This window comes from Pithys albifrons, chromosome 6 (assembly GCF_047495875.1).
Source record: "Pithys albifrons albifrons isolate INPA30051 chromosome 6, PitAlb_v1, whole genome shotgun sequence".
Lineage (NCBI taxonomy): Eukaryota > Metazoa > Chordata > Aves > Passeriformes > Thamnophilidae > Pithys > Pithys albifrons.
In genome coordinates this window covers 34650948-34671872 of record NC_092463.1, presented here as the reverse complement: position 1 = coordinate 34671872, position 20925 = coordinate 34650948, and the positions used below count along the sequence as shown (strand labels likewise).

The window sequence follows — 20925 nt, the reverse complement described above, 5'->3', positions numbered from 1 at the left end:
ACTGTTTGACAAGTGGGCAGCCCCCGGTCTCTCAAGAGAGCCCACCCCAGCTAACCAAAACCTTGCCATGTAAATCCAAGACAACCAGGCAACCTTGTCATACAACCAGCAGTATCCAAGTGTGTTTATTGAACTTGAGGCCCAAAATAAAAAACATGATGATACGAGACTGAAGACTACAAAATAGAACAAGGGGTTCAGACTCACGTTTTTATGAATACCATTTTATCACACTACTAAGGCAGGCACTTCCTAACTCAAAGAAGAGGGCCAGTATTAGAACAAAAGGTGTGGTAGTGTTAGCATTATAACAAAAGGTGTGGTAGTGTCAGCACCAGTTGCTGACACTATTTCATACAGGGCTACTCCAAGTTCTTATTAAGCACCATCACAAAGGAGAAAACTGTCTTACCAGATACCTTTAGAGATCAGTATTTTGTCATCAATGGGGAAAGAATTTGAAATCAATCATCTCATCTCTGCTCAGTTCCAAATTTAGACCTCCTTTGCTGAATTCTTTTCTTTGCTGATAGAGTCTTACCGCAACCTAGTGAGATGCAAAGAACAGCAAAAAAAAAAACCAATCTCAAAGGCTTATACTGTATTGTCTATAGAGAAGAATATTACTTTTGGGGTGAAAAGGCCTTATTGGCAAAATGATTTATAACAGACAGTCTTAGGTTAAAGAACTGCACCAACATTTGCTATGTTCTTATTAATGTAAAGCAGCATTCCCCGGTCAGAAGCGATTCTCTTATTGACAGCACATTCACCAATCGTATTCCTCCGATTTTGGTTTTCAGTCAGCATGTGCTTTAAACAAAGACTGTTCTGTCTTTGTTTCCTTAACTGTTGAAATGGCTGAAGGACAGAGTAAGCAGTTTTTTGTAATCAAAACAGTTGAGTTTATGCAATCTCTACCTGTGTGACCAGGACATAGTATTTCTCCAAAATTATGCCTCCTGGAAGGCAAGTGTAAAGCAGAATACTTGGCCCTCAGTACTGTCACGGACATAAGGTCTGAAGCATTTTGCTGAAAAGACAGTATAATGGTCACATTTAAGACCCAGCAGTTGATACTACTACAGCCAACAAAAAAAGAGTTCAAACTGTGCAGTTAACTGCATCTCTGAGAAGTTTAAAGGAACTTAGTAAGTGGGGACTAAATCCTGACTCACAGACATGAACTTGCAAATATCACCAGCAGAAGTCAAAGGACAGACCAGTTGTGCACTGGAAGGGAGCAGGACACCAAGACAGGCAAGAATCCAGCTTATGCTACAGAATAGTCAGAAACTTTCTGACAAATCCCCACCACAGTGTCTGCTTCCAGTCCGGGGGCCTTGCTGCATGGTGCAGACTGCCACGAAGATAGAGGAACAATATAGGCATCCATCAGTCAAACTTTTCACAAAATTATTCCAGCAGAAGTGTGAGAACTACCAGATCAGTGTCTTCGAAGAGGTTTGACAAGCTCCTCTCTCTCAGTAAGGTACTTGACAAGAATTGCGTAGTTCAAATACTTGGGGGCACATCTAAACCATTAAATATTGAGAGACATATGTTGAAATATGTATCTTCCAAGTACTACCATCATTACTGTTACAATATTCATGCATCTATTACATGATTGACACTTAAATGTTTTGGGAGTATTTTATACTTTTTTATTAAAAAAAAAAGCTTTTAAAGTCCAAGAAGAGTAGAATACACTGAAGAGCACTGCTATAACTGTATACATTCTTAATAGAACTTAACTTAAAAAATCAGATAGATTTTTTTTAAAGAAGTCAAGTCTTTACTATTGAAACTCGCTATCATCTGAATTTTATATTATTGCGCACAGTTGTGTCTGCAGAACCTTAGGTGGAGCTGCACGTATTTCCTAAAGGAAGTATGCTCACTCCAACCAAAATACTATGAATGTGGAAACTGCAAATGCTTCCAATTTTGTCAGTTAGCACATCAGAAAGAAGAACAATTACACTTAAGAGCTATCATTTTGCCCTATGCCAGACTTGGGTTAATAGAAAGCAAGTTATACTTTAGTACTTCAGAAAGATATTTCTTGTGTATCATAGGGAGTCAGACTTTTTTTGTCTTCACCTTAATTACTTTAACTACTAAGGGTAAGAGCTGCTTTATCTACACAAACAGGAGTCTTAGAAGTGTCAGCAATCCAATAGCTTTTGGCCAGTTCTACCCTTGCACTCCTTGGAACTGGCCAAACTAAATTTAACTGATCTCTGTGGGACAGGTGTCTGTGAGTGAACTAAAGATCACAAACCACCCTGCACAAAGGCGTGCTCCAGGTTCCCAGACCACTACACATAAGAGTTTTGTACTGTAGCCATCTGGGATGATGAAAACTATTTGTGGGCTGAAAGCTATTTGTGGTCATGACTTGACAAAATTCAGGTTTGCGATGCTGAAGGAAATAAACGATGACTAAACATACAGCCTTTTGCAAGCCAATGTGTGGGAGACAAATGAAAAAACAGTATCACTGTGCACAAAGACTTCCTTAAACATCTGGCAGGAACAAAAGTGTTGTCACTGTTAGTGTTAAATACCAGAGATATTTAACCTCAGCTTATCTCAAAGTCTTGTGATGCAGTGGATATTTGATGTTAGACACCCCACAGGCTTATGCAATGCTGCTCTGCTGGCTCAAATGGCAGCTTTACTGTCCCCAGCAACTGGCTGCATAGCAGCAGTAAGCAAAACTGACTTTGGGATTACATTTGCTGTGATAGGAAGGTTCCAGTCCTTTACACCATAATACACATTTTTAACTATAAACAGGAGTAACATTAGTAAAGTTTAGAACTCTGTAATCTCTGTAGAATACAAGCCTAATAAGACATTTACAAAGACTGATCACGAGTAATTTGAAATTACTCATGTCACATTTCAAATTAAAGATCAATATTAAATTTTATACCTTTAACCATTTTTATATTGTTTTGTTGCATCTAATGGCATTTCAATACCAAAAAAGTATAAATCCATTTAAAATCTCACTGTGTAACCAGCATTTTTTCCATGTATTATAACATGCAATTCAATTTTCACAACCATCCAGTCTCTTCATAAATGAGTTTACTAAAGCACTGAAGAATAAATCTCTAATACTGAAAAACAGTAGGGAATTGAACTACTCTTGTGACTATACCTTACTTATCCAGAAAAATGTTTGCTGTACAGCATGTAACTAAAGTGAGGGAACTGGCAGCTTCTTACTTATAAGTAGGTTTTTCTTTATTTTTATTTGTAAAAAGTATCATCCCAAGGCACTGTTTAATGGGTTTAGAGCACATCACCATCACATGTGGAAAAGTCAGCATTTTTCATGCTATACAGATTAGCATATGCACTGCTATTGAATATATTAGTACTGGCACTTCACCATGTTCACTGGAATATTCTCCCCTCCAGATCACCCTGGTATGGCTCCTTGGCACATTTTAAAAACAGACACACAAAGATTTTGCCACAAATCCGCAGGCCAATCTGCACCTAAAAATCCTGCAGGACCAACACAGGTAACTCCCAGGCTGGCCTTTTCCTGCACTCACAGGGCTCAGGCTTGATGCACAGGAAATGGCAGGGAAGAATCAGATTATATATACACAAAGCAGGGGTGCAGAATACCATGTCAACCACAAAATGAGGCAGATATGTGCTACTGAGAGAGAAATTAAGATCTGAGGCTTTTTGAACAAGTCATTCTACAATCTGGAAAGGATGAAACTAAACAAAACTGGGAGGAGCACGTGAGCACATTTGGAAAGTATATTCATAAAGTGAATCATGATGTTAATTCAGTCAAGACTTTATATATGACTGGTAAAAGAAACTTTTCTGGCAAAAAATAGAGAAATAACTATGATGACGTGTTATATTTATTAAAAAGTTTAAAGAAGTCGAGTTGCATTTCCACAAACAGCACTGTCACTAAATTTTTAATTAAAGAGGGAAAAATTCTGGGGTGTAACAACCTACCAATATTCAGATCTTAGTGCTTAGGACTCAGACTCTACCACAGTACACAAAGAAACTACTGTGTGAGCCATGAAGTGTAACTACTCACTTTCTTATGTTTTTTCACACCTCAGTATGTAAGCTACATCAACTCTGCTTCACCTCTGAAATGCAACCCTACCTGAGAAAGTCATCCTTTAAGGACTCTAATGTTGACATTATAAAATGAAGGAACTCCTACTTCTCTGTTGCTCCTCACATTACTAATTTATGTAGTTGGATAAAAGATGTACATTTACTGGAAGCACAAATCTTTAGGTTTGGAAAATAAACACGACAATGATGATCTGCTGAGAGCCTAGCAGCAGGATTCTCATTTATATCTCCTTCAGAAACACATCTACAACACACTACCCAAGACCATATGATAATGAGACATTTATATTGTAATATTTCTTTAATGAGACTTTTGATTAGCTTGTCATCTTCTCTGCTGTATGTTCAGAAACCATCAGTTCAGATTATATCTATTTTGTTTGCAGTGAATACTTAGACTGGAACTAGAACTAGTTTGCACATACTTCAAACCTTCCAGCAGATGATTCATTCACCATGTAAGTTACTAAGGAATCCTATTCTTTTTCTGAAATAGAAAAGAGGGATGGGAAGCTAAAAGAAAAATACTGTCTGAATACCTAAACCCCTACTTACTGCATTATTCATTATTGAGTTTGGTGCCTCAGCTACCAGAATGTGCAAACCAAAATAATTAATCTAAAAAAATATTAACTACTGCGGTACCTTTGTACACACCCAGAGCTCTATTGTGTTCCCTAGATAATGGAAATGAAAACAACACTTATGTCTAAGCTTCAACAAGGGCATAGCAGAAGGAATTGATGACATTGGAAAAATTAAAAGATCAGTCACCAAATCAAAAATTTCCACAAATGTTGCCCATTCTTTTTCAAATAATGACAAATAACCAGTCAGGAAAAGAAAGAAAATCTTGGGTTCACAGAGACCACTTCAATTAGACAACTGACAGAAGTTTACTTGTCGCTATGGACAGCAATGTTCCCTCCACAGAGCATGAGCAAAAGGTGTATTCTTTATATGCAGTTCTTTGATAAAATCACGTGTATTCACAACCCACCTCAGCACAGCTCAGGCAATCTGGATTAGAGTGGATATTAGTATTGGTTATAACTCTCTTGTTGCATTAACTGATAATGAAATGAAAGACACACATGAACCACAATGTTAATGTGCTAATATTTAAGGAGTATTTCTTATTTCAGATTTGAACATTACAAATCTCCAAAATGGAATCTTATATCACTATTTCTCCCATAGTTTGAGGAAACTCAGATTTTGATCACAGACCTTGTAGATGAACTAACATTCAGTAAATGTGACTTTACTTTTTTGATCGCCTCCCTTTTTCTCCTTTCCTCGCCTCTCCAGATCATGCACTAGTTGGCTCCAAGCCAGCAACTTTGTTGAGGATTGGGCTAAATACTCAGAAATTCAGAACTCCCTGGGTCACAATAAATGAGTGCATCGTTTCTTTTGCAGCCATACACAATAAATGTTGATTCATTTTATACTTAAATTTAGTATTTATAGACATCCTTCATCATACATTACCATTCCCAAGATCAGAAAGCAAATAAGCACACTAATGTGAGAAGGAAAAACAGAGGGGAACTTAAGCCAAACTAAAGCTGAGCTAGTGCCTCTCTGTGCAGTTAAGACAGAAGCTGTCAAGCCCAGCTGAACAAACAACTGAGAGACAGAAGTTCTGAATAGCAGCAGCTTATTTTAAAATATAACACATTCATTTCAATCCCTATGGAAAAGGTAATCACCAATTGGCTTGAAACAGCACCGGGACTAGTTCAGCAAAACCATTTCCTTCAATAAACACATGGCTTGCTCTTAAGCACAGGAGGATAGAATGGCACACAGTTCATTTGCTATTGCTCTGCTCCCTCCACCTTCAAATATTTGTGTTTGGGGTAATGCTGACCAGTGGGACATATGTTCCTGTGCCTCACTTCTGTTGAGCTATAGTCCTACCTTGCTGTCCCTAAAGAGAAATTAATTATACAGACGGTAAAAGTAAAAATAGCAACTTGTGTGTCTGTCATGCCTTTCATGTCCAGTGATTTGAAAACACACACTTAAGTACCTCTGGAGTTGAACACAGCAGCTTTTCTGTAGCTCACAGTAATAGGACAGAACAGTCTGGGTAAAAAGTGAAATGAAAATAGCTGTATGCAACAACTAACTCCATCCTTTATGATAATTCAAGGTTCAGCCTCTGGCTGTTTTTCCCCAGACATTGCTACACTCCTGACTTACTTCTGACCTAGAGCTTAGGAAAATCCCATTCTTAAATCCTGTCAGAAGTTATAAATATCAGGGCTGGAGTGACATAAACTTTGCAGTGATTTATAATTATACTAAACAAAGAAGAAATGGGTCACAAGGATAAGTAAAACAAAGTAAAACTAAGCAAAACTAAGTGAGAAAAAAGTAGATTCAGAATAGTCCTAGCAAAACGTGAGTTACTGATGTATGTACAAAAAATGTCTACTTGAGAGTATAACTTCTAAAGTGAACATGCGTGGAAGTAGGTGAGGAATGTACAAAACAGTAACTGAATTTCAGATATAAAATTACTGAGAGCTAAGATTGCTCTCAGCTACAACAAGGGCCTAAAAATTTTACCATAACCTCTCATATACATGTACTCCATAGCATAAACAACCGTATCAGTTGACAAGGAAAAATTGTTATAATGTTCTGCTATTAAAAGCCAAAACTATAATATAATACTCTCAAGGGAAAACTTCTGGCAAAGAGTATATGAAGCCTAGACATGGCCAGCAGGTAATTATTTATTATGTAATTTTTCCCTGATTCTTGAAAGGAAAGAAACAAAGAAAACACCTCTTGAAGATTCCCTGACAGAGAGGATGCTTGTACATCACTTTATGAAACACACATCATTGCTCTGTTGAAGTCAAAGTGGACAACAACATGGGTCTTTTCAGGAGTAAAAGGCAACTGTAAGTATGGGTCTGAACTATATTTTAATTGTAGCATGTCATTCAGAAAAGTATGCTTATGGTTGGGAATAAACCCATCTAAGAATTAAATGTATATGGAATCCCACACAGAAAGAAGCATTTAAAGGCAAGCAAGAGCAGGGGGTTCTCCAGACACATGGCTAGATCAGCTCTGCAGCCCCGACTTCAGATCAAAAATTACAAAGATTAACTCTTTTCCAGCTATTCAGTTTCCCAGACTCATTTAGGTGACTCTTGAAGGTGTTACATCAGCACATCTGTAATGCTGGGGAGAAGCTGGGACAAAATTCTCAAGGATTTCAACCGTCAACTGAGTCTGACTTGCAGTACAAAGTCCAGCAACAGTTTCAGATTTGAGGTAAAATAGCACATGACAGGCATAAAAGCTTCCAGCCTTGAGAGATTAAATTCAAAAGGGAAGATATCACAGGACCACAAAACGGACCATGGAAAGGACCTTGAAGGACACAAGTACATAATACAAGAAGCTAGAACTAAACACCCCAAGAAAAAAGCAAGGGAAACAAAGGAAAAAAAAAACCAACTCAGACTGAGAACCTTTCAAGCCCATTGGTACAAAATACAGCAATCATAATGTTAAAGAAGAACATTTTATACGAGTACTAAAGAGAAGGAGAGACATTCTTGGAACAACTCTGCAGAAGGTCTCATGCAGATGGTACAAAACAATAACATTTAATCACATTTAATCTAATTGTCTTTTTAATATAATGATTGAAGAACATTTGTAATTGAACACAAAGACTGAGTGCTCAAAATTTCTCAAATTGTGATTTCCTTGTATCATAAGCTCTAAAAGAATTTCTTTTTACCAGCTAAGAAATGACCACTGTGCTTTCTGTTGCCTCCTTCCTTCCAAGTGGAACAAATTTTGCAAGTTAATATCTCAGTTGGTTATCCTTTCAGCTGGCAAGGAGGGGGAAAAAAAAGATTAAAAGAGGAAAACCAGTAATAGGTTGTTATTATTGCCAAGCCAGTGTTAGGCACAGAACTGTAGAAAAAATGTGAATTCTTTAAATGCAATTTTATTTTAATTTTACACTTCAGAACAAACAGTCAAACGAAAAAAGCTTGCTACCAAACTACACAGTAACATATAGTCATCATGAATTTGAGAAAACAAACTGCACCATAAAGTGTATCAAAGAATGAAGAAAGTTTCAATAAAAAAATCCTTGTATTTCCTTACAAGTTGTTAAACCTGTCTGTTAATGGGAAGACACTGCGTGAATACTCCAAACAAACAGAGCAGTAGCTCTGTGAGCAGCAACCACTAACGTTATCTGGCACAGTAATATTTGTCCTGAGAAACAGGCTGAGGTCACTACTGTCTCTTCTACAAAATCCTATGAAATCTTTGGTTTGTACCCAAATTCTCCCCATGGCAGATCATGGTTTAACTTCAGCTGCATAAACAATAATACTTCTTGCAGATACCTAAATCAAATAAACGGTGCCTTTAAACACTAGTAATCCATAAAAATATTGTCTCTAATTAAAAATATAACATGGCTTTCAATACTCAGGCTAATCGCCTATCTGGGAATTATTTCTAAGCTATTTTATTAGAAAATGAGTTGTCTACAACTGGGAAAAGATTTTCTTGTTTATGGGATGGGTTCCAACAGGGAACAGAGCAATGAATGAAAGCAGAATTAGTTTTCACTGTGCTGCTCTACACTCTATTCACAAGTCAGATATAGCTGAGGAATCATAGGTCAGTGTTAGATTAGGACAAAGACAAATCCCATCTTTTGGAAAAAAGGAAAGCAGTTTAACCTCTGTCAATGGCTGATACACCTCTAGAGCTGATTGAACAGATCAGGCGATGTAACTGCTCTTCATCTGTTTCAATGCAAACTCTCATTTAAACCAACCCAGATGGCTTTCTGGGGAATGGCCCAAAGGGTGTTTATGCAATCTCTTGGCCAACCTGGTGATAATAATAAGCAACACCAGGGGTAATTTCTTGCACTGTCATATGCAGCAATGGTCTGTCCATGACATCAAGACCTCAAAGGAACAAATGATGACAAAGGAGGATGGAGGAAAGCTACAATGCTTCACAGGATACCTTTGCAGTAACACTTTCAAAAAGCATAAAAACAGGAGATCTAGAGTCCCTTCCAATTCAACTCCTCAGAAAACCAGACAAATGGAGAACTATTCATGGACTACGTAAAGGAGCAGCAGCCGGGGTAAATCTGCTGCTCTGAATCATCTCAAAGTGTTTCCAGACAACTGCCCCAGTGGTGCAGAAATCCAATCTGCTTCTATTAACTGTTTTTGGTATTCAGATCATCAAACGTTAGTATCCATTCTTGTACAGTGTCCTGAGAGCTTTAAAGTAAAAAGATGACCAAAGATCTCTACTGAAACCACTCCAGTTTCCCTCCAAGGCAATTATCAGTAGGGCAAAAAGTTGTGTTAACACTGTACAGTCTTAAAAACCTGAATGGTACATGATAAAACCACCTGCCTCCCCACCTGGGGTGTGCTTGAGTATATCTCCCACAAGTGCAGTATTATTGCAGATTAAGCTAAGCAACACTCAGAGAGAACTTAATGCTGTTCTTTCCTAGTTATATTTCCACTGCTGTCATGATCTTTCAAGATTTAATAAAGCTTTATAACAAATTTAAAAAGCAAGTAATTTTATCTCACCTGCTACCTAAACCATCCACAAATCTAGGGACTTCTTTGAGGTTTTTAAACAGTAGCAGAGGAACGAAATATACAAGGTATGAAAAAGACTACAGGAGAAGGAGAAGTATCTGTTTGTCTTCTGAACCTTTTCTCTTCCTGGCTCTGTCAAACTGGACTCAAGAATCCTTTTTCCTAAATCCATGGCCTGAAAAAATACTCCAGTGCTCATCTGTATCCTAGCTTGCTTTTTTGTTTTCTGGCTTCAAAATTTTGCTAAGTCTACCTCTGCTTTTAAACCCAGTTATGGACCATCTTGTACCATTAAGCCCTACACCCACATACATATTTTCTACAGAATAGTGTACAGCACACCAGTTCTGCACAGAGGGCTGAAATAAATCCCTTAAGTCTAGTCTCAGTCTCACAGCACTGTGTTCAAATCAGTCTAGCCCACCACCAATCTCTTTGACAACTTTGGAATTTAGGCTCTATCAACTTTTAAAATTGCCTAACACTACCAACACCAAATAATCTCTGTTAGTGATCAATGTCCACTCACCCACACATAAATATTTTAACTATCTTTTAAACCGAATCAGTGTTGAACTGAAGAATTAACCTATGCAAACAGACAGCTGAGAAATCTTAATTCTCCAACAACAGCAGCAGTAGCAGCTATATCCTGGTAAAAACTGCAATGTGACAAGGCCTTTTATGAGCAAAAGCAGCTGCTTTAGTTATATTAAGTGGTTATACAGTACATGTGGCCACTTGGCCTATCTTGAATGCTTAAAAACTGTATTTTCTTTTGAGGTGAGTTCTCATTCATTCCAAACATAAAACTATCCCAATCTTGAGGCTTCTATGTACTTTCATGGAACAAATAGCAGCAGCACCCTGTCATGTGATAAGTAGAAACAATCTTTTTAAGAACTGGCTTACTGGCTGATCTGTTGACTTTCGGAGGTGGAATCTCACGCTCCATCTGTTACACATGATGATACCAAAGAGCAGTTTTGAAGGCCTTGGTCTATGTTCACGTAAAATTAAAAACTCTATTGGAACTTAGGTGATCTGAAAAGCACAGTGCAGTTATCTACACTGACCATGAGTAAAAGAACTAGACAAGGAACAAGACTGCTTTACACTGTTATATAAAAATCTATACAAACAAGGAGTCATCCACAATGAGTTTACAGTCTAATCAGAAGTGAAACATAATAAGTGAGCATAGCAAACAACATGCAGACAAAAACGTTGGATGAAGTCTGCTGACAAGGTTACATGTCTCTTTCCTTAGATTGTGCATCAAAGATTTTACTCGGAGAAGCGCTGCAGTACCCAATAAGCAAACAAAAATACTGTCCACATTTGCTATGTCTGACTTGATCATCACACATTTTTCCCAAGCTGCAATGAAATCACAATTAATTGCAAGAAGGTCACAAGAAACTGTATCCTTCTGCTCCACAGGAGCTGTTCTGTCATATCAGATCTAAACAAATTTAAGGAATTGTCCACCTTTATATATTGCAATTGTTCCTATTAAGCTTCACAGATCAACTTATCTGGTTGATAGCAGAGCACATGGTTTGGTGGTTTCAAAAATAATTTGGCCTTCTCAATAGACCCTGATAATTTTCCTCTTGAGGGCAACAGCTGGAGAATGTTCTGCAACATATTCTTTAAAGTCCTAACACAACAAGATCTGTTCTTTCAGGTCAGACAGGCTGCTCCTGCTTTTCAGCGTATCATGAAATATGCACAAGCCTTCAAAGAGAAACTGTCATAGATGATGAAAGGTTCAAAGAAACATCCATTGACTACAAACTTCAGTCTGAAGTTTGAGGGCTGTATGAGAACTTCAGTATTAGTTTGTCACTTATAAGACTGAATTCCATACTTTGAAAGACTAAGCCTTAGTTGCCAGTTTTTCGGTACAAAATTTCTTGACGTTACGGACTGACATTGCTCTAACTCAGCCATACAAGGCCATAAATGGCTGAAGAATTCAACTCTCTTAGAAACTGGCCAAGGTATTTAACTTGCAACATTTCACTGACTGCAGCACATTGGGAGTTGTCTTGATCTGACTGGGATTGAAAAGGAAAAATGTAGAACAGATTGAAGTTTCATAGACTTTTTTTTTCCAATCACAAACTCTATGTTTTTACATGTTTTTATGGAAGCAAAAACTGCAATATGTGTATGTACTCAGCACAGAAAGCCACATGAAAGCTCTTTAGTTCTTTAGTTTGATGGACACAATCCCCTTCATCAATTTTCTAATCAGTAACTCTCCATCCTCTGTTGTTTCAAAGACTGTTTATAAAGAAGAACAGACATGGCATTGTTAGTAAATATAAACCAATGGTATTCTCTTGCAGTAAAACAGCTGTTACTAAAATACATAGATAAAGAAATAAATCCCCAAGTGAAATATTTGTCAAGGCACAGCTAAATCTGTTTTTTGTTGAAATAAACAAACTTGAATTCAGTATGATGATGTCTACAATAGGTAATCAGTCTTTTAAGTAGGAAATGATAAACATGTGAAAGACAAATAGCTCAATCACAAATCTAACTCAGAAGATGGGATCACTACTCTTCCTTGACACTAGAGATGCTGATCAGAGAAATATAGTTACAACTTACTAAATATGAAATGTGTTACAGAAGAGCTCTAGGATTTACTTGGAGAAGAGCCAATTGTGAGCCCCATAAGATTAGCTGTAACAATTCTAGCTACAACTTCTAAAGACAAAAAAGCAACAATTCTCAAAAAAGGGAGCTTCGTGTACTATGGAACGAGTCAGTTCAAATTCTGTGAGAAGTGTCTTTGGTTTAATAAATTATCTTGTTATTAAACCATTCAAGTTTCAAATGTGCCACATTTTCCTCTGTTAACAGGCATGAATTAGGAGTGCTTAACAAGGAAATGAAAGGGCTAATCTAAGCGATACCTCTTTCTTTTTTTCACTCATCAGCATCACTACAGAAGCATCTTGCAAATTCCAGCAAAGAAAGACACAGAGGCAGCCATTCAGCTGCCAAGAGACCCAGTCATGTTATTAATGTACATACTACTTGTGGACATCGGGCAGTCCCGTGGTGTAATGGTGAGCATTCCAGACTCTGGATCACAAGGTCATGAGTTTGAGTCTCAGTGGGGATCGTCCCCTGGCAGTTCAATGCCTCCCTGCCATCCCATCCCGTCAGATCTCGGATGCTCAGCAGGGTCAGCCCTGGTTAGTACCAGGTGCTGTAGACAGTCCTGAGGACTTCATAGTCACTGTCCAAGCTCGCTCAGCCGTGGCAGATGGACCTCAGGAGTTAAACGGTGGGGCCAGTTCTGCGCACGCTGTGCCTCACCTAAAAAATCCACTGCACAGGCTGGAAGGGCACACCCACGTGGGGACAGCCCTGCCCAAAGCTTCGTTCGTGAAGTTTGGCCATACACATACATACTTGTGGACATTACTCATCAACGTCACTCAGAGTTGCTCAGGTGTCCGGTATATCCTTCCTATCAAAGTTGGCCATGTGTTCCCTAACCAGAAAGCACTTGCTCATGCCATTGCTGCTGGATTTCTTTTAAAGTCCTGCCCTCACATAATGCAGCAGTACAGCAATTAAAGATGGCACTACAAGATGCCCAGAAGACTTACTATATCTGTAATTGATTCAATCATCAGTATTCTGTAGTTCTGAAGATAAATTCCAGGACACCAAGAAGAAAAATGAGGTGCACAATCAGCCATTTTCCCAAAGCTCGGCCACTGCACTTTTTTTTCTTCATCTTCTGCTGGACTGCTCACTCTTGTGGGAGAGCAGCTCAAAAGAATGGCATCTTTATTTTCTCTAGAAAGCAGATTCTTTTCCAAGGCTGGAGAGAAAATTTAGGATCAGCAATTCTGCAGCATCACCTCATGAGTACTTCAAGTCATAACTCTAAAAATAAACATCTGATACTTTCCTCTCAAATACCCAAACCACAATTTTTAGATCCAGTTTCAAAAAAACAGAGATTTCAACAGTACAACATGCATGAATTCATACTAGAGTGGAGGATTAAGAGGGCACAACCACAGGTTTGGTTGTTTTTTACAGTTACAAATATATGCTGAAAGATCTTTAAGCAACCTGAACATAAAATCAGCAAACCAAACCAGAGAATATTAGAAAACTTCTCATGAAAAAAATTACATACTACAGCATATTACCTTAACATCAGTAGCTCCTGAATCAGTTGGCAACTTTTGAAAAATATTACCCTTATGATGATCAAATACTTCTAAATGGGAGGTAAAGTTCCATTTCAGAATGGAAGTTCAGATTGCCAGTGTACCTCAGCCTTTATCTGCAGAGCTTGAACATTTTCCATTTCTACAGAGCAATTAGTTACAGCTCCAACTTTCAACTTTGGCTCAATTTTTTTTATGTGTCTCAAACATTAAAGAACTTCATTCATGCCAAAGGAATAAGGTTTCTGGCTTTAGTAATTAATGACCTAACTTATGCTGTCTTTTTAGAAAGTTCACGCCCTATTAAAAGTTCTTAAACTGTTTTCTATATATCAGATATATGACAGTTTTAAGTAAGACATGACAGAGAAGTTACTGAATATATCTTGACCTTGGTTTATTTAAGGGAACTGACCTTTCTAATAACCTCTGATCCACCCTACACAGAAGTCTGACAGGAATTAATAGCTGATCTCTTACATATTCGGCAGAGCCAAATGCACATGAATATGTTTGTATGTTCAGTCTACTATTGTCAGTCTTTCCATCTATTTACTGAACCTTCTTTTCTTGTTTTATTTATTTAGGGTCCAGCCACACATGATAAATATTTCACAGGCAACCAGATAAGATAACTCCACCGAGCTCAGCAATGATGGAAAAAACTGCAAAGCTGCTGCTGCTTCCCTGGTCTATTTTATTTTTAATGAAGTGCAGCTGAAATGCAGCTGGAAAACAGCTGTCAGCTTTAATTTCCCAAATCTGCACTAAAATAACAACTACAGCTTGATCATATGATAATTAGCTCTGAATTAGAGCCCTGCATTTGAGACATTACACACAATAAAAAATTAGCCAAGAGCCTGAGGATGACAATAAACACAAGCCTGGGGTTTTGGATGTATTTCTCTTCAGTATTTGTTAGTTCAGTGCATTCTTCCATGAGGTAAATATCTGAGGACAAAATTATTGCTTTGCTCCTCCTCAGTGCTTTTGAAATACTGTCCTCAAAAAATACCTTTACAAATACCAGAACACTTCAATGTGAAGTAGGTATGCAGATGAAAAGTGATCATCTGAAGCTACAGGGAGCCTTAGGCTTCATTTTGAAAGGTAGTAAAATTCAGTTTCCAGTGGCTGGTTGTTTTACCTTTAGAAACTACAGCTTTTTCAATTAACCTGTGAACAGGGAGCAGCTAAGATCTCCTCCTTTTCCCACCTAATAAACTGTCTGATGCAAAACATAATAAGTATGTTTGACACAGTAAAATATAAAGGTTTACTTTCAAACACTAAAAAAATAAACAAGTTTATTGCTTTTATGTAATCTTTCTGCTCAGAAAGATTACATTGCATTTATCAACTGGACTCAGGAGATCAGATGAAGTTTCATATAATCCCAATTTATTTTAGCGAACTGTTTCAGAAGAGATTCATTTGGTCAATATATACAAGCTGACTATTGCAGAAGTGTATCTGCATCTCACTCAAAATAAAGTGAGATCTGTTACTCACTCTGTGACTTTAACATTTCTTCACACTCTTTGTAATCTTTCCCTGTAACCACGTCATCCAGCATTACTTGCTACAACTGTACAACATATCAACATGACTATAACTCCAGAAATCAGAGACAACAAACAAAATACACTAGAGAACCTCCATTCTTTGCTGACCCACTCTAACCATGAAATCCATTAAACATCCCCAGCAAGTATTTTCTAAATACTCTATCACAAGCAAGCACAGAAATGAGGTGACAATGACAAATTGTACACATTAATATAAACCACTACGGCAGTTAAATTCCACTCTGACGCCCAATCCCATCAGATCTCAAAACTTCAGCAGGGTCAGCCCTGGTCAGTACTTGGATGGGAGACCTCCTGGGAATACCGAGGGCTGTAGGTTCTAGTCCTGACGACTTCACTGGCACTGTCCAAGCTCGCTTGGCCGTGGCAGATGAACCTCAGGAGTTAAAGGGTGGGGCCAGTTCTGCGCACGCTGTGCCTCACCTAAAACATCCACTGTGCAGGCTGGAAGGGCTCACCCACGTGGGGAGAGCTCTTCCCAAAGCCTCATTCACAAAGCCTGGCCATGAATATAAATCACCACTTCATAGAAGAAAATTATTTAGAAAAAACATTTTGAGATAAAACATATTTTTGGTAAATTTAATTTTGGTAAATTGCATTGCAGAGTACATTTAGCTATTTATATAATAGCTATTTAATAGCGTGTTTTTTTTAAGAGGACCCAATATCCCATTTTAACCAAGATAAAAACAAACCTCAAAGAAAGTATTTTGTTCATGGCCTCTTAGCCTGTAAATAAAAATTTTGAGGGAGAGTTTAAGCTCACGGACAGGAGCTATTAGAATTGTCATGTGTCAGTCAGACCTCATTCAAAAAACCAACACACTGAGATGTCTTTTTTAAATGCCAGAATACTTAAAAGAGCACTACACTAATCCTGCATATTTATCCTTTTAAAACGGAGGAAAAAAACTAATTTAAGAGTTTGAGGAAAGAGAGAATTGTTTACAAAGAAGTTTCTTTTTAGCATAAGAAACTCAATGTATTTGGATTCTGTTAGTTTCAATGACACTGGCATGAATTTTCAATTTAATTATTTGCCATTGTAAAAAGAAATTATTTCAAATACCTACATTTAATTTTCACAGTTTCTCTTTAACATTCATATCCACTGATGTTTTTCCCAGTGTCAAAGCAGACTTTTTGATTAAGCATCACACTTGTTCCCACCCAGCATAATATCAGAATTATTAATGCCAGCCTCCAGCCAGCTCTTCTCCAACAGCTGTGCTGCACTTCATTGTTATGCAACTCCGAAAATAATTTCAAGTTGCCCATGGGTGAATGGCTGTGAATAACTAACTTTTTCTGGTTTTAGAGTCAAGATTTAATGCAAGCACTTCAAGCTATAGTCTGAAACCAACCACCTTTTTCACACCAATCTCCCAAGTGAAAACTAAAAAAGCAAAACACAAGTTTAAGAAAGAGAGATGATTTACAGCAGCAGTTTGAACTGACAGTAAAGAACAGACAAAAGCCAGAGCAGAAATGTATGAATACATGGCAAGAGAATTATTTTTCCAGAATACAAAAAGTGCCTAGAAGCAATCAGTAAACAGAAAGAAAATTATTACCCTAACACCTTTTGTACATTTTCCAAGAAATACAAAAGCAGAACCTATTCATAAACATGCTCCTGGACTGTAAGACTCTGACAGAAGTAAAACAGGACTCTGTGTGGCGTTTCCCTAAGCAGATATGGAATGAAGTTCTTCAATTAATTGGTTTATGACTTGAAAATCTTGTGAATAAGTAACTCCAGCAAAATTCTGAAATCCACCACAAAGGCAAGAGTGAGCAAGAGTAAACTGAAAAATGAGATGAGAGTACCTGAATTTGTTTTCTATGCATAGACAAAAAAAAAACCAACAAAGAAACACAAAAACCAAGCTGCAAAAACATACTGAATTTAAAAGGAGTTTGACACAGTCTAAAAGGAATTTTAATGTCTGCCTGAGTTGATGAACATAGCAATTCAGAAGACCAAATCCAAAATGTCTGCTGAGCAGAATAATTAAAAAATCATACTTTTATACATTTTTAACAGCTTAAAAGGTTGGAAAATTCCAGAAACTAAGATTATTGAGCTGAAGTTCTTCAAGGTGTATGCTTTTAGACTCATGGGATTCAGCAGCCTAGACTGCAATAGCTGAGGTCTGCTGAAACATGTCTTCCTTCACTCCCCAATTCTGAACATGGGGCAAGGGAGCTGGACAGGATGGTGTAAATACACCAGACCAGCTGCATTCTGTTCAGCACCCCAGGTTCACAACTAATATTAGCATTCAGAAGAGTAAATGCAGATTTAATCATAAATGTGACCTTTACTTTGCTCTGAGAGGCCCATTCTTTAGATCCCAGTAAATATTATTGTTCCCTGAGGATTACAGGACAAAAGCAGCAAGCAGTCATAACACTGCATTTTGGATAAAGCAACAAATCTTATTCTTACACTTAAAGGATATATTTTTGTGTAAGAGATGAACTGTCACTGATGGCTGTGCAAGCTGCTAACAGTGTCAGGCCAGCAGAGCAGCCAAAACTCCCCTTGAGGGATGTGTGTTTTAAGAACACTCTGCAGAGTCCATAGATGACGTTTCTTTACATTAGGCCAGGTATCTTTGAAAAACAGGAAGCCAGGATTTGCTGCCTGTGATCTGCCAGGATTTGCTGCCCAGGCTTAGTACTGAGACAAATGTATTCCGGTTCAGTTTAGAATCAAGTGTGGGAAAAGTTAAGCCTTGTTCCTTTTCCATGCATGAACTCTCAGTCTTGATGAAAATGTGGTAAATGTTTCTTCCTTGAAAGAAAACATAAGTGAAATATGTATGTAATGCTTTAGTAATGCAGTACAAAACAACATATAGTCCATGCTATAGCCCTACAAAGTTCCTTTCATGTGAGGAATCTCAGACTAGTTACAAAAGATGAGATTAGTGGGCCTTAATTCATTTGTTTGTTTTCATGTTCTCTCTCTTATTTCAAATGTATAAATATAAAACCCAACAATATTTATTAAACTGGAAGTTTAAAAGCAAACAGAGTAACAATTGGCCAAAGACAGTAATAAAATGCTGCAGGGAAAGCTCTAACTTACTTTTTCTAAAGGCATAACTTGTACTTTTCTTTCTGGGTCTTTTGATATATTGCCATGATAGATAGTAAAAGCAAGACTCAAAAATGTGGACCGAATCTAAGCTGCACATCTCTGAAGGGTCTTGATACCTTTGGTGCAGCTCCGCTTCTTATGATCATAAAAACAGCAGTTTCCCACATTTACACAGCTGTTTGATTCATAGAGCAGATCTTGAAATGTCTTTGAACACTATTCTGAAGTTTACTTGACTTCTGTGTTCTAATGAAAAGTTTTTCTGCAGGCATACAAAAACATGGTTAAAAGTCACAGCAATTTTCTTAACAAACATACTCAAGAGCTATTGCTTCCCATTGCACAAGGCAAAGGTCCAGGCACGTAGTTCTATTACAAGAACCCTGCAGAAACATACAAAAACACTCAAAAATGTATTGTTTACATGGCAAAGGGATATGAATGAATCAATACTTTACACAGAAACTACCACAATATTATTGGAATTTATTCAACCTGCAAGAATTTTATCAAACCTTAAATCATATTCCCTTCCTTCTTTCCTTCCCACACACATCAATGGCCTCTTGTGTTTTGGTTTGCAAATATTTAAAGTGGTGTGTCAAGTCCTGCTGTATAACCCTAATGGTCATGCCATGCTATGAATAACAGACTGAAAGCAGAGAAAACAGTTCCTAAATCAAATTACAGCTCTTGGGGATAAACACATTTTCAAATGATGTAATTATAACAATATGTCACACTCTGCTGAAGACCTCATATAACATTAAAATAAAGAATCAGTGAGTAGGAAATATAAGCAAAGGATGACATAATATTGTTCCATGCAAGTTTCTGCCTGTTTTCAATCAGGCCAGACGTCAGAAAGTGACTTGGGAGGGGGAAAGAAAAACCCTCACTAACAATCAAGGGAATTTCTGTTTAAGTCAGAGGCCTGTGCACCAAGATCACATTTGAGCTTGTAACATAAATAAAGTAACTCTAATGAAGTGTGTACAGAGCCTGGGAAAGACAAGCCCCCTGCCTAGACCCTCATACTGAGTTCCAAATAAACACACCAATATGACTTAAGACATGGCTGCAGGAAAGTTTATAATTTTATTTTCACCTCCGTATATATCCCATGACAGTAAAAACTGCTGCATCACAAGCTCTTAATTTAGTCACTTTCAAAAACAAGAGAATCTTGGATGGTTGATCCTAAACATGCCTACATGAAACAACTCACAAATGAGTTGACAGAAAACACCGTATCTCAAACTCAGTTAAGTGCTTTGTGTGCACAAGTGAAATGAGTTGTGTCTGGTAGTATGGTAGTAAATCACATTATCAGCCTATAAAGTGAAGTTGCTTGATTCTATCAAAACTGAATAAACTCCATTGTGGCTTTGGTATAATCCCCTTATGAGAACTGTGTGCATCATTATTTACCCAACTGTTATGTGGGTGGAAAGAGGAGACATTCATCTCTGGCAAATATGTGTGCAACTTCTCTCAAGCCAATACAGTTGCACCTGCTTCTACCAGCAATGAAGCTTGACTCTGATGTTAACAGTGATATTATCTTAGAGGCAAAGCAGTTCCTGTTTTGTCTGAAAAATGAAATACTTCAAAACACATCAAGTCACTTGCAAATCCTGCCTGTAAAGAAAAGAGTAAAAATTTTGGAAATATTACTTCCATAAAAGAAGTAACTTCAGGAGCCAGAAACTCTGAAGAGATTCACACTTTTCCCTGCACTCCCCTCCTGCTAGGAATCTTTCATGACAGCTCTGGAGCCTGCCAAGCCGTGGTTCTTGCTTGGACAACCGAGTCCTTATTGTGAGCCCAGAAAAGTTCAGTGCTAAAGAAAACTGTCAGGCAAAAGGTAGGCAGCACTCTGCCTATTGACTAGCATCTTTCCAGGGACTGTGAGAGATCAGAGTGAAGGAAAAGGACTGCTGACTAGAAAAGGAAGAGGAAAAGGGAGAGAAAGTGATGACAAACCAACAAAGCACATTTCCTTACACAATTAGCATTCACATAGACTTCTTCCCTCAAACTCCCTCATCACTCTTAGACTCATTTAAAAATCCTTTAACAGACCTGAAGTTTCTCCCATATCTGGCCATTCTCATATGCAAAAACAAATAAACAAATCCCAACAACAACAACAAAACAACTCACAAACCAAAAAACCCCAACCAACCAAATAAAATTTAAAAAAACCAAACCCCAAAAAACTGTAA

The 20925-nt window shown here is 37.7% G+C and overlaps 1 protein-coding gene and 1 long non-coding RNA gene across 7 annotated transcripts in view; one reads left to right on the top strand and one right to left on the bottom strand.

Annotated features, from left to right (window-relative positions):
• The window catches only part of RAD51B (RAD51 paralog B), a 369445-nt gene that overhangs the window by 271634 nt on the left and 76886 nt on the right, over nt 1–20925 (bottom strand). The window lies entirely within an intron of this gene.
• On the top strand, nt 4546–7061 carry LOC139672952 (uncharacterized). The gene is made up of 2 exons (XR_011698014.1): nt 4546–4598; nt 6923–7061. It is a non-coding gene; the product is annotated as an uncharacterized lncRNA (long non-coding RNA).